The sequence below is a fragment of the Mesoplodon densirostris genome, chromosome 4 (genome assembly GCF_025265405.1).
Source record: "Mesoplodon densirostris isolate mMesDen1 chromosome 4, mMesDen1 primary haplotype, whole genome shotgun sequence".
Classification (NCBI taxonomy): domain Eukaryota; kingdom Metazoa; phylum Chordata; class Mammalia; order Artiodactyla; family Ziphiidae; genus Mesoplodon; species Mesoplodon densirostris.
Genome location: NC_082664.1, coordinates 161,960,901 through 161,976,366, shown reverse-complemented (window position 1 = coordinate 161,976,366; position 15,466 = coordinate 161,960,901).

Sequence of the window (15,466 nt, the reverse complement as noted above, 5' to 3'; positions counted from 1 at the left end):
TTGTAGAAGTAATATTTTTCTTTGGAACATTCTCTGGTTAATGGACTTCAACAACTTTCTACTCCTACTCCATAAAAAACAAGTTATAAATGAATAACATTATTAAATTATTCTTTAGTTTCCATTACCAGGGAGCATTCAAAGCAATATGTGGAAACATAAGAAGAAAAGACAGTATCTAAGTTAGTGACAATTTAAGCCATGTAGCATTTTTAAGACAAAAATGTAAAAAATCTTGATATACATTTATATACATTCATGTTATATATATATTTATATATATACATATATGTGCATGCATTTAATAATATATCCAGTAAAGTTATGAATATTTTATTTTTTGTATTTGTTTTTTTTATAACCTCATGATTTGTGTACTTCTTAAAAATATTTATTTATCTATTTATTTGGTTGCACTGAGTCTTAGTTGCGGCAGGTGACTCCTTAGTTGTGACACGTGAACTCTTAGTTGTGGCATGCATGTGGAATCTAGTTCCCTGACCAAGGATCAAAACTGGGCCCCCTGCATTGGGAGCACGGCGCCTCATCCACTGCGCCAGCAGGGAAGTCCCTTCTTTTTTATTTTAATACACTATTTTTGAGGGAAAAACCTCCAAAATTTAATGATGAAAAAAATCCAAGCAAAACTACACGATATTATATTTCAGGCTGTTTCTTATATCTTAACTATTTGCAGGAGGTGCTATGTGGGAAAGAACTGTGTGCAGTTTGTGATTGAGTACTTAATATCCAATTACCAGACTTCCTAAAATGTTTGCATTTTTATCTGTTTCTTGCATCTCATTTTTTTCTTAAATCTCTCTCTCACTCTCTTCATGTGTGTAAATAACATAAATAGATATATAAGTATCACATCACCTACAGACCTGTTCATTCACCACTTGGGTAAATAAATAAGGAAAGCACTTATTTTTGTTGTATTACATATACACCTAAACCATGTAAAATTGTACTTCTTCCAAGTTAAAATGGTCAAATATTGACTAGTTCATGCGGTTCAACTAACATATCACAAATTTCTTTCCACTGGTGTTCTATGATATTAAAACATTTCCTCAGGCTTCCCTGGTGGCGCAGTGGTTGAGAGTCCGCCTGCCGATGCAGGGGACACGGATTCGTGCCCTGGTCCGGGAAGATCCCACATGCCGCGGAGCGGCTAGGCCCGTGAGCCATGGCCACCGAGCCTGCGCGTTCGGAGCCTGTGCTCCACAACAGGAGAGGCCACAACAGTGAGAGGCCCGCGTACCGCAAAAAAAACAAAAAACATTTCCTCTTTTTATGGTTAATGAAACTATATTCAGTATATGCAGAACTGTTCAGAATTCTAAAGCTGATTAGTGGTCTGTTTTCTGGTTTGGTTAACTCAAACAATTAAGACACTATACTACTGAGCCATTTAATTTCTCAAAAAAAATCTGCAAAAGTAGGTTATTAATTACAAAGAAGAGTGAGTAAAGAGGTATGGATTTTTCCTTGTTCATCCAAGGTTAATTTCTCTTATAACAATCTCTTCCTCTCTCACTTTCCTTAGTATCCCAAAACATACACATTCACCTCTCTCCATTTAATGCAAATCTCAGTCCTCTACCCATTCTTTACTGATTATTAATGAAGTGATTGTTCAGAAAAAAATTTAATGGTCCATAAGGTTGCATATTTTTTGAGATTTTTTTTTCAAAACCAAGTTTAAAAATTTGCATGAAGGTATTTTTATAAGGATAAATGAAATTCTTAAGACATTTTCATTGTGGCATTTGTTATCTGTCTTTCATCGCTCAAAATATTTTCTACAAATTATGCACCCGGATTATGTTTATGCAAATATCCCCAAATATGATGCCAGTCAGTCTCCTATTATGGTCATATGCACAGTACTCCATAATTCTCTTTTGCTCTAACAGTCACATTTGTAAATAAATACTTACTTATAAAATTATTTTGAATTATATACTGAGAGAAAATATGTATGCATTAATGTACTTATTTATTAATTATGAATTATTTATTGCAATAGATACAGAAACTGTCACAGTGCCAGACACATAATAGGTGTTTATATTTTCTGACTAAATGTCTGAATGATTGAAATAGTACAGTATAAATAAAAATGCAAAAGTTGCATGATTTTGAAACTAGATCATGAAAATGTCAACTTTCTTGACCAGGTGAAATTCAGAAAAAAAGATACACAAATTGGTTAGTAATCCTATGAGAAAAGGTTAAACCTAACTAATGATTAAAGAATTACAAATTAAAGCAACAAAATGGGGCTTCCCTGGTGGCGCAGTGGTTGGGAGTCCGCCTGCCGATGCAGGGGACACGGGTTAGTGCCCCGGTCCGGGAAGATCCCACATGCCACGGAGCAGCTGGGCCCGTGAGCCATGGCCGCTGAGCCTGCGCGTCCGGAGCCTGTGCTCCGCAACGGGAGAGGCCACAACAGTGAGAGGCCCGCGTACCACAAAAAAAAAAAAAAAAAAAAAAGCAACAAAATGCCATTTTTACTTACCAGATTGGCAAAGTTTAAAATGGTTGATAATATTTATTGCTGGTAAGGATGTGGTGAAATGTTTATGCTTGTACGCCTTTGTTGGCAACATAAATTAGTGCAAATTTTAAGAGAAATTTGCCTTATCTTTAATATTTAAAGTTTCTATCCAATGATTCAGCAATTATACGTCTAGGCATTTATCCTAAAAATCTATTCATTCGAGTGAGAGGTGATGCCTATTCCAGTTTATATATTGTAGCACTTCATAAAATGAAGAGAAAAAGCTCGAAACAACAAAAATTTACCATTTTTCTATTTTTAAAGAAAAACACAAATATTCATCCTAAATGAAAGTCGATTTCTCTTATGCTTATTGAAGTGAGAGGACTTGGGAATGAGAAGAACATTTTTTCCTTAAATATCCTGTGTATACATACTCTTTGTCAGATGGGCTATAGCTTTTTATTACTGTACATAATTTTATTATTCTTTTTTGAATTTTTTTCAGATCATAAAATTTATTCTTTTTCCAGAAATTGTGTAAAATAGGAAAACTGTAATAAGTTTTCCATTCACTTTAAAATATTTTTTGGCAGGTATCAGTCTCTATTTTGAATGTAAATTTCATAGTTATAATTAATAATCCTAGAAGGAGATGTGCAAATCAATACAACCTCCTCTCTCACCCAGGTAAAAGTTTAAGGAAAACACAAATGAATCATACATTTCTGTATAATCTGTGCTTTGGTCAGAAGGTTGCCATGACTCATTTATGACTTTCCATAGTTTTAAAACCAGTGTTTTTAACCATAGAAAATCTACTTCATGGTCCTATTATGATGACAGTTGAGTCAATAATAGACTCTTTAGTTCATGCATGGATGTTTTTGTAGAAATAAACCCAGTACAACTGTCCTTTGCTATAACTCTACAAAGCAGCATCCTAAACAAAGGAAAAGAGATTATAAAACCGAGTGCTCTTGTGTGTACTATGTTGGGTGCTATATCCTGGGCTGGGCGCCACAGACACCGCCTCATTTGATTTTCACAGCTCCCTGTGGGATCAACTACAGCTCAAGGGTCAAGTAGCTGCTAAGAGTGCAAAGAACTAGAATTTGAACCCAGATCCATATGATTTCAAATATCACCTACATGAACAAATTACCATATAATCCTGACTTAATTCAGTTCAGTATCTATTCATTTTTTAGCCAGTCCCACAGTTTTCAGGATCAGATCCTTGGGACAGTATTTTGTGAAATAAATACTTTGGTACTTAGTTATAAGTAGTAAGCTGTGGCTTTGAGAAACAGTATCTATGCGTGATTCTAGAGTATCGTTTTAACAAATGGTCTTATCGTTGTCCTATTTAAGATTGAAGGAAACAGAGATAAAGTCAGTCCTCTGGATTTTCAGCACCTATAATAATCATCATCACCTAAATAAGTGGGTATTATCTCTGGGTATCCTTTCAAAATCATTCTTCTCTAGGAGGATTGTGTTAAATGAATTGACTTTTACTTGACAATAAAGAGAGGTAAACTTGCTTCAACAGTTCAAAATATGTCAGGAGCTTAATTCCTTAAAAAATTTTATTTGCCTTTTTTCTTTGAGGTTCCTTTTGGGCTAGACACTTTATTTTGGCTCCCATTTCATTTCAGTCTGTGTAGAAAGAACAGTAATATTTAAAACAAAGGCATGTTACAGAAATTGAGATAATACAGCTTTCTACTACCATGTATCTTTATGTCTCTTTAAAAGCAATAAGAGGCTCATAAACGTTGACAATAACTGAGGATGAAATCCCATCTCTTAGCCATATATCACATTTCTTATATCAGAGCACTTATTTAAAAACCTTGTTATTGTTTTCTTAAAATTATTTAACCCAGAAGCTCTGGCTCAAGAAAAACATGTCCCTAATGTAAATAATGATACATTGTAACTACATAAGGGAAAGCTTAAACTGCCAGGAGTTGCTCTATCATCTTAGTTAATTTTCTTTATGTCCCCTGTTTTGTTGTCTCTCACAACCGACTGTATTTGAGGAAGAGAGGAAATAGGGTGTGGTTATTTATGCAGTTCCTCTGGTTAATAAACGCCTAAAGTAGGTACCTGCTACCCTTAGTACTCCAAACACCATAGATTCTAGACTTATTGTTTGGAAAGCAGAATGTAAAGAATTTTAGCATAAAAATTGAAATGAATTGCCACTCTAGGCTTTGAGCAGATTGAGTTCTTCAAATACATGCTCTAGTTATATATTGAGAGGTTTAATTAAACCTAGCTTGTTTTCTGGACCTCATGTACTGAGAACTTTAATTTGAAGGCTTGCATACTTTGTTTTTGATGCCACTTAGGGCCCAAAATTATCGTATTGAGATTTCTCTCAAATACTGATTCACCTACAATGATGAGAAAACAAATATATTATTAGATTACCTAGACACTTGTATTTACCAATCACGTCTTATTACATCTTTACTGATAACTGTCCACAGATGTAAATTTTCACAAATAAAAAGGCAGTGTAGTGAAGGCAGGTGTCACACAACACAATCTTGAACTCTTTCTGAGAGGCATTTTGTTGAATTACTAAATTGGTAAACTTAACAGCTAAGTTCTCTCACAAGGCTCCAGGGAGGAACTAGTAAAACACACCATGCCTCCCCCAAAACAGAGATGTAGAAATTCCTAAATTTAGGAAAATATAAAGTGCTCATATCAAACAAGATTCTTAAGAAAGCCCATCTGAATTATTGTGAATTTAAATCAAATAGGAAGTCCCTGAAATTCAAGTTTGCATTTTTTTCTTAAACAGAGCAAATGATTTTAACTTGAATAAAATGAAAAAGCTGTGTCTCTCATATTTGCCAGTCCTTCATTCGTCTTCTGATGCTTTCTCCTACCTCCTAAATTCTGATATTTTTCAGGTGTAAGTCCATGGCTCTCCTCTTTGTATGTGCCCCTTTGGAATGCTCTATCTTCTGTGTTCCTAGTCAGCTAGCATCTCTGAAAACAGCATTCCAGTTCATAATCTTTGCTCTTCTTGGGATCCCCATTCTAAATGTTTACTGTATATGGATCAAACTGAGCTCATGACCTGCTCTCCAAATTCTGCCACTAATTTTACTTGTTAAAAATACTTATAATAAGTATTACTCATGAAGCAGCTACTGTTGTAAGCACTTTACATGCGTTTGCTCATTCAATTCTTACTACAAACAGTAAAGGATACATTATGGTTCTTGATATACAGAAATGGAAACAGAAACTTAAGGAAGGTGAAGGTTAAGCTGCTCCAAACTGACATAGCTATTGAGAGGCAGAGCTGGGACTTCAACCTAGGTGGTTCTTCCTTGAAAGCCCATGAGCTTGACCACTAGGCTGTTGGAAATCACCTTTCTCACCCTGATTTGAACCCTCAGGCATATTTTGATGTTTCCTTTTATCCATGCAATTATTTAACTTGCTAGTCTAGACATAAACTAAAGATACAAATTTTGATCCCCATGAGAATACTACTATGGTGTATCATATATATGAGTTGTATTTTGTTTATATAAATGTCCATATCACCTTGTATAGTCCTGAGAATTAGGTGAAAATCAAATGTGCTTGTTGAGTAAATAAAGGTCATTTTAATTCTATCTCAAAATTTATTTCCTACATTCTCTGCATCTTCCACAGTTCAGACCTTTCAACCCCTTGACCTTGATTTTTCCCAGTCTTCAACATTCTGATAGTTTCAAACACCCCCCAGCTCTAGTTGGTCACAATACATTACTCCTTGAGCAAACTTTCAAAATGCAAAGTTCTGAAGCCCTTCCAAAACCCCACTGCCTGTGGAATAAAAATCTTTAGCTTAGCATTTATGACCTCTAAGAATAACATTATTTCATTTTCCTAAATCCCAGGCAAACTAGGACACAAAATTGTGGCTTTTACATTCAGGATCCATTCCTGTGCTTTGCCCCATACCTGTGAATGAGAGCATTGCTTTCTCTGTGTGATAAAATTTGACTGAACCATCTGAGCTTGGCTTTTCCAAAAGAATAGCTGGCTTATCCAAGAGGAAGGAATGAATGTACAAGTGTACCTCTCCCAAATATTTGTCGGTTTACCCTTAGTGATTTTAGTATGCCTTAAATTTTAAATATATGTTAAATATTTTAAATATATATATTTATCCAGTTCTTCTTAGTAGACTAAGCCCTTTAGAATCATGGTCAGTTTCTGTTTCATCTTTGCATGTTCCACAAAGTTTTGATGATATTACTTACGATAAACATTGGTTGAATGAATAAATGAATGAATGGATGGATGCATGAAGAAAGGATGGGTGGATGGAATTGAATGGATGAATTTTCAGTAGAATAGAGCATGTGGATGGATCTAAAATATTTATCAAATTCTTGACTCCTAAAAGAGAAAACACTTATAAAAAGAAGTATAAGAGCATTTATTATTCACTCAACAGACAGTTAATGGGTTCTACTACACGATAGGGACTATGCTGAGTATTTTGTTATCATGCCCATGCTCATTTGTAAATATATCTTACCTAGCAGAACATTTCTGCATATTTCAGGCACAAAAGAGTAATAAACTGTGGAGTAGGTAAGCTGCCACTTAACGGCTCTATCAAAGCCAATATATTTAACTACCAATGTTAAAAATGCAAGCAAACCTTTAACTTCCAAGATCAATTACACCTATAGAAAGAAGCTTTCTGGGAACAGCATTCTGTCTTGTCAAGGACTCCTTATCATCAAGGAAGAATAAACACTCTAATTATTATTATTTTTTTTTACTTTTTGTTTTCTAATTGGATCATTCATTATTCTCTTGAATTCAAATCAACATCAGATTTATGGTTGGAGGCTATTGAAATATTGATTTGGTTATAGAAATGTCAAGCTTGGCAGGTAAGCTGTCTTATTGCCAGAGAAGGCTTTTGCTTTAGTAACCTTGTTTTAAAAGGCAGGTGGAATGTAATGAGCAAGCAATTTGCATCTGTATCAGGCTTGGAGAGAATTTTTTAAAATTTAAAGAGTCTCCTTAGCATCCCTCTCTTGCCAAATTCCTGGAATTAAGGTAACAAACTGGAACCACAATATACAAATCCTAGTTATTAAAAAGTCTGATGTTGATCTTTTTTTACAGGCCCATGCTACACTTAAATTGAGTTACAGGGGTACATTATTAGGATAGAGACTGTGTCTCTGTAGTTAGATACAGATTCTACGTGGTTCTGCAATTTCTGGCCTGATAAACAACACACCATATAATCTTTCCATAGATCTTATTTTAATAGTCTCTAATTTAAGAAGAACAGCTCTTCCCTGCTTATCTCTCATTGTTGTAGTGAGAGGAATGAATATATATTTTGAAAGCATCCCCCATCCTCTGTACTTTTTAAAATACACATTTTTTTCCTTGAGAAAACATTATGTAATTCTAGTACAGACATATTTCTCTACAGAAACAAAAAAGTGATTTACTATATTTCCAATGAGTTAATCAGGAAAAAAATGGGGAGGGGGACTTAAAAAGAAAGGAGGAAAGGAAGGAAAAGACAATGATATAGATGGAAAGAATGCTGAATAGTTATATGGGGCTTAACTTTGAAGAGCATTTTGATGTGTCTGAAATTATTTTCTACTCTGTCACTTTAAGCAAATCTTATTATATGCCAACTTCTTTCTACCCTCTAAAGATATACATTGATACACTTATAACTGAAGGCCAATTCTCTTTCATCCTAGGTGAATAAGAATGAGGTACTGGAAAGCAAAAGAGGGGTTCTAGCAACCCACCCCCACCCACCCATAATATATGTGTAAGGGAACACAGATTTATTGTGCTCACCCATTTCTGCATTAAGAGGAAAAGAGAAGATTCTGGAAAATTAACTGCCTCCCTGCCCTCCCCCAAGAGCTATTCCTTTTGACTTCTCCATCACAAGGTAAGGAGGGAACACAACCTAAAACTACCTTGAGTTAGTGAGACTAAGTTCTCTGCTATTGACAGAATGGAGAAGGTAATCAGTTCCAGAATGGGATCTTGCAAATTTTGTCCCAGTTTCAATGGAGAGAATCATAAACCAGTTGTCGTGATTGTAGCTGTTGTTTTCCTTCTATCCCATGACTAGGGTTTGCAAATAAGTGTTTTAAGTCAAGATGGTATGCCAGCATTACTTTTTTAATGCTGGGAGCTGAGCACCTTAGCAAATTCCTCTGAAGAAGCCCTACAAGCTCTCACCCTTATACACCCCAATCTGATGATTCAAAAATGAAACCTTTTAATCTCATCCCACTGATCAGCTAAGATATTTTAATGTTTAGCTGTGAGTAAAAATAATATGCTTTCTCAAAGAGAATATCTTCAGTCTTCAGTCACCGAGACTCCAAAATTAAGACTGGAAAAATTAGCCCTGGGCTTCTGTTTCTGCCCACAGTTTTCAAAATAAGAATGATGTCTTTGTACTTAATGAAGCAACCCTTCATTGCTCGTCAAGAGGACTCAGGATATCAACTCTCCAGGCCCCTGTCAATGCAGCGTAAGTACTCTATGCAGTCCTTTTAAACTCTAGCAAATATTTTCTCCATGGAGATTATAGCTTTGGAAATTCTAATTTTTAATCTATCTAATCCAAAATAGTATTTTCACAAAACTAAAACGGTAATTGAATTGCCTTTTTTCCTTCTTTTGTGAAATTCTTCCAAAAATCTGAAGTATGTTCACTAAGAGAAATCATAAATTAGAAAACCACCCAGTGTTAAACTGCATGCAATTCACTCTGAGAATATGCAATTAGTAGTACAATCTTGGTACATATATTTGGTGTTACTATTGCAGAAATATCATTCATATAAGGAAAGTGAGTTTGTGGTTTCAAGACCCCAATTGGGTTGTCTGAGAAACCAAGCATACCAATGAGGCATTTCCTGTATCCTACACATAATATTTGCAGATTAGATGAGCTATAATTCTAAATGTAAAGCCTTAACGTATTTAATATCTTATTCAAAGAAGTGGTGGAAAAGATGGGTATAGTTAGGATCTACTACTGCAGATTATTGCAGAAGTTGATTTCTTCTTAAGTGATTATTTTGGTTTGGTTTGGTTTAGTTTCAGAAACAAAAGAAAAATGCTATGAGAATCCTATATGCTTTGAGAGCATATAGATGAAGCTCTTAGTACGTTATACAACGTGATGAAAGTACGAAAAGCTAATTGATGTCCCTAAATGGACTGGACAGGTTGTCCCTCCAATAGGGTTTTAGATTTGGTGAGTCTGCTCTTTAGGTGCACTGGTACACCGCTCTGTCCTCATCTCTAGGTAGCTGACACTGTAGTGCTGCCCTCCTCCTGCGGCACAGTTTTGGGCTGGATTCCCTCAGGTCGCCATTCAGTGCTGCCTCTACTGCTCTCCTGTTTGCTTTCAGGCTGATAGAGCTATTTTGCCTCTTTGGCATTCTGGCCATTTTCTGTCTTAAAAGGTCCAAATCTGCAGTTTAACAAATACACATCACCACCATCTGTGACAATAAGCAGCCGATTCCCTAAAATAGACAATAATTGCCATGAAATGATGCCTCATTATTTTCAACTTTTTAATCTTTTGAAGTAGAAGTATTTGATGAGACAAACACATTTTTAATAAACGTTTAAAAAGGAATTATGGGTTAGAATAAGACTCCTCTGTATTCCCTTGCTTAGAAATACTTGAATATAATTTACACATAGGAGACTGGGCTCTGGGAACCAACCAGCATATTATCAATAAACTGTGTAACCTGGGACACGTGACCCTTTTCAGCTCCACGTTCCTTGCCCATAAAATGGGAGTTTGGAACAAGTGATTTCTGTGAGTCTGGCCAGTTCTGTCATTCTCACCACACTTTACCAGAAATAGTGTGTCCTGTTCCAATCAGACTCATGAATGTACAAGTCACTGAATTATATAGACTCTTTTTGTACCAACCCACAATGTCACTGTTCTCTCCATTTTGCCCCCAGCCTCTAACACTGTACTGTAGAAAGTATATGACAGAAAGATGAATTGAATGTATAATTAATTAATGATCCAATAATAAACATCTCAAATTGATTTGATCTTCATTGGTATAAAATAGGGATCTTTTTTACTTATTGGGTTAACAAAAAGCCCCCATTATTATCACATCGTTACTGTATCTCAATCTGAATTCATGCACCACAGGTGAATTTCTACTGACCTCAGGTAGAAATTTAGAGAAGAGGAAAACAAAAAAGAAAAAAATAGATTTATACATGCAGTTTTAAACTGTAGTTGTGGTCTATATTTTCTGCAGCTGATATTTTTAACTTTTAAAAATCATTTAAAAAAAAGAAAGCCATTTTAAGTCACTTGCTTAAATGATGAAAAACTTTCTTAAAAACACTAAACCCCCAAAATAAAGTCTTTACTTTGCTTCTGTTAATCAGTTACATTGATCTAAAACCATTTAACAATATCTAACTTATTATAGTAATGGTTAAGATGTAGGCTTAGAGGCTGTCACTAGAATCAAGTAAATTCATTTAAGTCAAGCATCACATATTTGCATTCCACTCTAGTAGTGCGTTTTCTACCATGCCCCCATTCTCTCTTCTCTGTTCTTGAGCAAGGTAGTTTCAATTCTCCAAGTGTCCTAGGTTCACTCGGCTCTTATTACTAAACTATTAAAATGTGTCACATTTACCTAAATTCCTCTGTGCTTATTCATTACTGTATTTAACGCATTTTTATCTGAACAAACTCCATAAAGGTAACCATCTTGTCTAATATATGTTGAAGCCTTTAAAATAGTCTGCACGATTCTAAGAGTAACAAATTCAGCTTCTAGAAGCATCAGTTTAAACCATTAGAGTCAGCTAAGTCGCTATAGTTACAAAGGACTTAAAGTTCTTAAAACTGCATGTTATTCTAAGAAAATATCAGCTCCATTTGATTTCCACCACAGTACCCAGGAAAGGAAAAACGGAGGCTTCAAAAGAAGTGAAACTATTTTTTTGAGTGATTAAGGGACTTTGGACAGTGTGATGATTACAGAGTAAATGGGTACTTCTGATAAAATTAATAAATGAACATTTTTGGATTTTGAATGAAAACATTTCTATAAAAACAACTGTCTGCTGTCCTAACGATAATTTTTAAAAAAATTTAGACAGTGAATTATGCAGAAAAATATCCTTTGTATCTATAAGTAGCCAGTTGTATATAAATTTGGGTTCGATCCTTCCCAGATCTTTGCACTCCCCACATGATTTTTCTTAATTAAAACCACAGTAGAATGAGTCATTTAGGGAAGATAAAAGCAGAGCTCAAGGGTCAGCAGGATGACTTAGTGGAAACTGTCAACTGTTGTCCCCTGGTATTTTCAAAGTTTGGAGGCGACCATTTCCTGGTTGAGTTCTGCCCACAGATCTCCCATAGAAACTCAGAACTAATGAACCTCATTAGTGTATCAAAAAGAGACTGTGTCCTCAGAGAGTGATTTAGTTGGAGTTTCGACTTCTATATCTTCCTCTTCAAAATGGCCTCTTCTTGGCCAAACTTAAATCACCTCATTTTTGTTCTGGGAACAAATCTCAAAAACAGATTCATCTTCAGCTGATAACAGAAAAGAATGGAAAAACTGTTGTGGTGGAGAGCAAACAGTTCAAATAAATAAATGCTAAGACAGTCTTTAGGGCTGTGGCTAGCAATAGTTTCACTTGCATAAAAGCACTGAGCCCAAATCTATAATCTTAAGTAGAAAGAGTAGTCTTCTTTAAGCAAATCAGTAATTCAAAGGTTAAGATTAATACAAAACCGAAGGTGAGAAAGAGAAAATTTAACTTTCCAAAGGTATTTGCTAAGCTTAAATTAAATTGTCTCTGGCTAAATAAAAACCTGGAATATTTGGGTAAAAAATTCTATATTTAAACTATGCAGACTGAGCTGGGTTTGGGGGTGATACACCCTTCCCATCATCACCAAGTTCTGAAACGAGGTCATTTACCTGGAGAAATCTCACTTGACGTCCTGCATGGCACTGTTGCATTTGTTAAATGAGAAGAGCTAAGGATGACTGGGATATCTTAAGGTTTAAAAGAGTGTTTCTTATCCTTTCAACACAATTAGCTAAAATTGCAATGTGTTACTTTAAAAAAAAAAATCAATTAAATACTTTGGGGAGTGGTCAGACAGAGCACGTAGGAAATCTATTTTACAAATGATAGCTACGCTTCTTGTGATTAAAAAAAAAATACACAGGTCAGATGCAGGTATATGGAAGGCTGCATTTTAACTGAGAAGCTAATGGCTGTTTCAGAAGTCTGTATCACCAGATAGTAAATTAAAATGGTTATGGTTAAAAGATAGTGTGTTTAAAGTCTCAAGATCCTTCCATGTTCTGGTCACTTACAAGTTTCTGAAAACCTTGTGTATGTTTTGAGTCTACTCCAAGTTAAGCTCTATATAGCTATTAGGAGGTAAATAAATTCAGCTATTCTGAGTTACACAAAGGATGAGGAATAAGGCATTTTTGGTGCTCTCTCCTCATTTACTTTACACTTGGATATTATAAAAATCGCTGAAATTTTTAAATGAATACTTCTTTACCTAAAGGAAGGAATAAAAATGTTAAATCTGAGGGGGAAAATGAGTTTAAAATAACAATGTTATAAAAAATAACATGAGTGCAAATATGTAAAAACAAACCCTTTAAATAGAATAGGGTTTAGTAATTTTGTATCTAATAAGTATTACAGTGTCATTTTTTTGATGGAGTATGTCAAATTTATAAAGTCTGTTACATCTGTTCTTGGTGGTTAACATGTATTTTTATGTAGAATGAGGTAAGATTTATCTATTTGCTTGACCCTAAATAAGTCACCTAGCCAAAGACTGGCCTCTGAGGCTGAAAACCACTATTCTAGGGCCAAACCTCAAGAAGTCCTACTTTAATTGAAAAGATTAATAAAGAAAGACATAACTCAAAAGATCAACCAAGATGCATTAGAATATTAACAGTGGAAATCTGAAGGAAGTGTAAGAACAATGTAAATTGGGAAAGTAAACATTGAAAAGGAATGGCACTGAAAAGACTCCAATAACCCACTTCTCATAAGTTTGGTACAGATCTCTAGTAAATTCTCGAGTGTTCATATTTTAGAAAACCAGTGCCTTTCCCCATGCAGGCACCACTGTAAAAAATTCCAGAAAAGGTAATGTTTTAGAAAATATATAATGTATTTAAGCTGATATTCTTACCACAAAGGTTGGAATGATTTCTGTGTGATTACTAATTTATTTGATAATACTGAAATTCCAAATGGAATAATTATTAAGGCCAAGAAAAGGACACTGGGAAAGACTGAAAACACTAAAGATGACTATTTTATTAGTTTATTGGCCCAGCCTGTTTAATATAGTTGCTAAATCCATTTAAAGTACTGGCCGTGAAAAGTTTTAAATTTAGTGAACCTTCTGAATTTTATCTACATAATGCCCAATTCCTGCATTTTTGGAGACTTGTGACACTGTCACTGAGATTTTAGGCTACTTATATATATGAGCATCAATTTCAATGTAAGTTAAAATCAGAACTCCTAGTAAGACTGTTTTGTTCGTTTTTTTTTCATTTGCAGAGTCTGAATTATGTAGGATTTTATAAAATACCCTGTTGCCAAGACAGTAAAATCCTCAACACATGAGATATATATATATTTTTTTAATTTTTATTGGAGTATAGTTGATTTACAATGTTGTGTTAGTTTCAGGTATACAGCAAAGTGAATCAGTTATACATATACATATACCCACTCTTTTTAGATTCTTTTCCCATATAGGCCATTACAGAGTATTGAGTAGAGTTCCCTGTGCTGTACAATAGGTCCTTATTAGTTATCTATTTTATATATTAGTAGTGTGTATATGTGAGTCCCAATCTCCCAATTTATCCCTCCCACCCACCCCCATCCCCTGGTAACCTTAAGTTTGTTTTCTGTATCTGTAACTCTATTTCTGTTTTGTAGGTAAGTTCATTTGTACCCTTTTTTTAGATTCCACATATAAGTGATATCATATGATATTTGTCTTTCTCTGTCTGACTTGCTTCAATCAGGATAACAATCTCTAGGTTCATCCATGTTGCTGCAAATGGCATTATTTCATTATTTTTTATGGCTGAGTAATACTCTATTGTATATATGTACCACATCTTCTTTATCCATTCCTCTGCTGATGGATGTTTAGGTTGCTTCCATGTCCTGGCTATTGTAAATAGTGCTGCAATGAACATTGGAGTGCAAGTATCTTTTTGAATTATGGTTTTCTCTGTATATATGTCCAAGAGTGGGATTGCTGGATCATATGGTGGCTCTATTTTTAGTTTTTAAGGAATCTCCATACTGTTCTCCATAGTGGCTGTACCAATTTACATTCCCACCAACAGTGCAAGAGGGTTCCCTTTTCTCCACACCCTCTCCAGCATTTATTGTTTGTAGATTTTTGATGATGGCCATTCTGACTGGTATGAGGTGATACCTCATTGTAGTTTTGATTTGCATTTCTCTAATAATTAGTGATGTTGAGCATCTTTTCATGTGATTTTTAGCCATCTGTATATCTTCTTTGGAGAAATGTCTATTTAGATCTTCCACCTATTTTTTGATGAGATAAATTTCTTTATTAAATATTTTGACATATTCTTTATGTATCACCAATTCTCCAAATATCTGAATTTATCAACAGTCTCCTGATGATTTGTAACCATGTAGTTCAGACCATGTAATTTCTTAGCTCTAGTTACAAATTCCTCCAGTTCCAAAATCATTGGTTTAATAATCAATTGAGTATTCACTTGATATAAAATTATGCAGTATCAGACTTCTATGCTTTGAAGAGATTATAGAGACCACTTGAAATTGCTGTATTTAGAGATG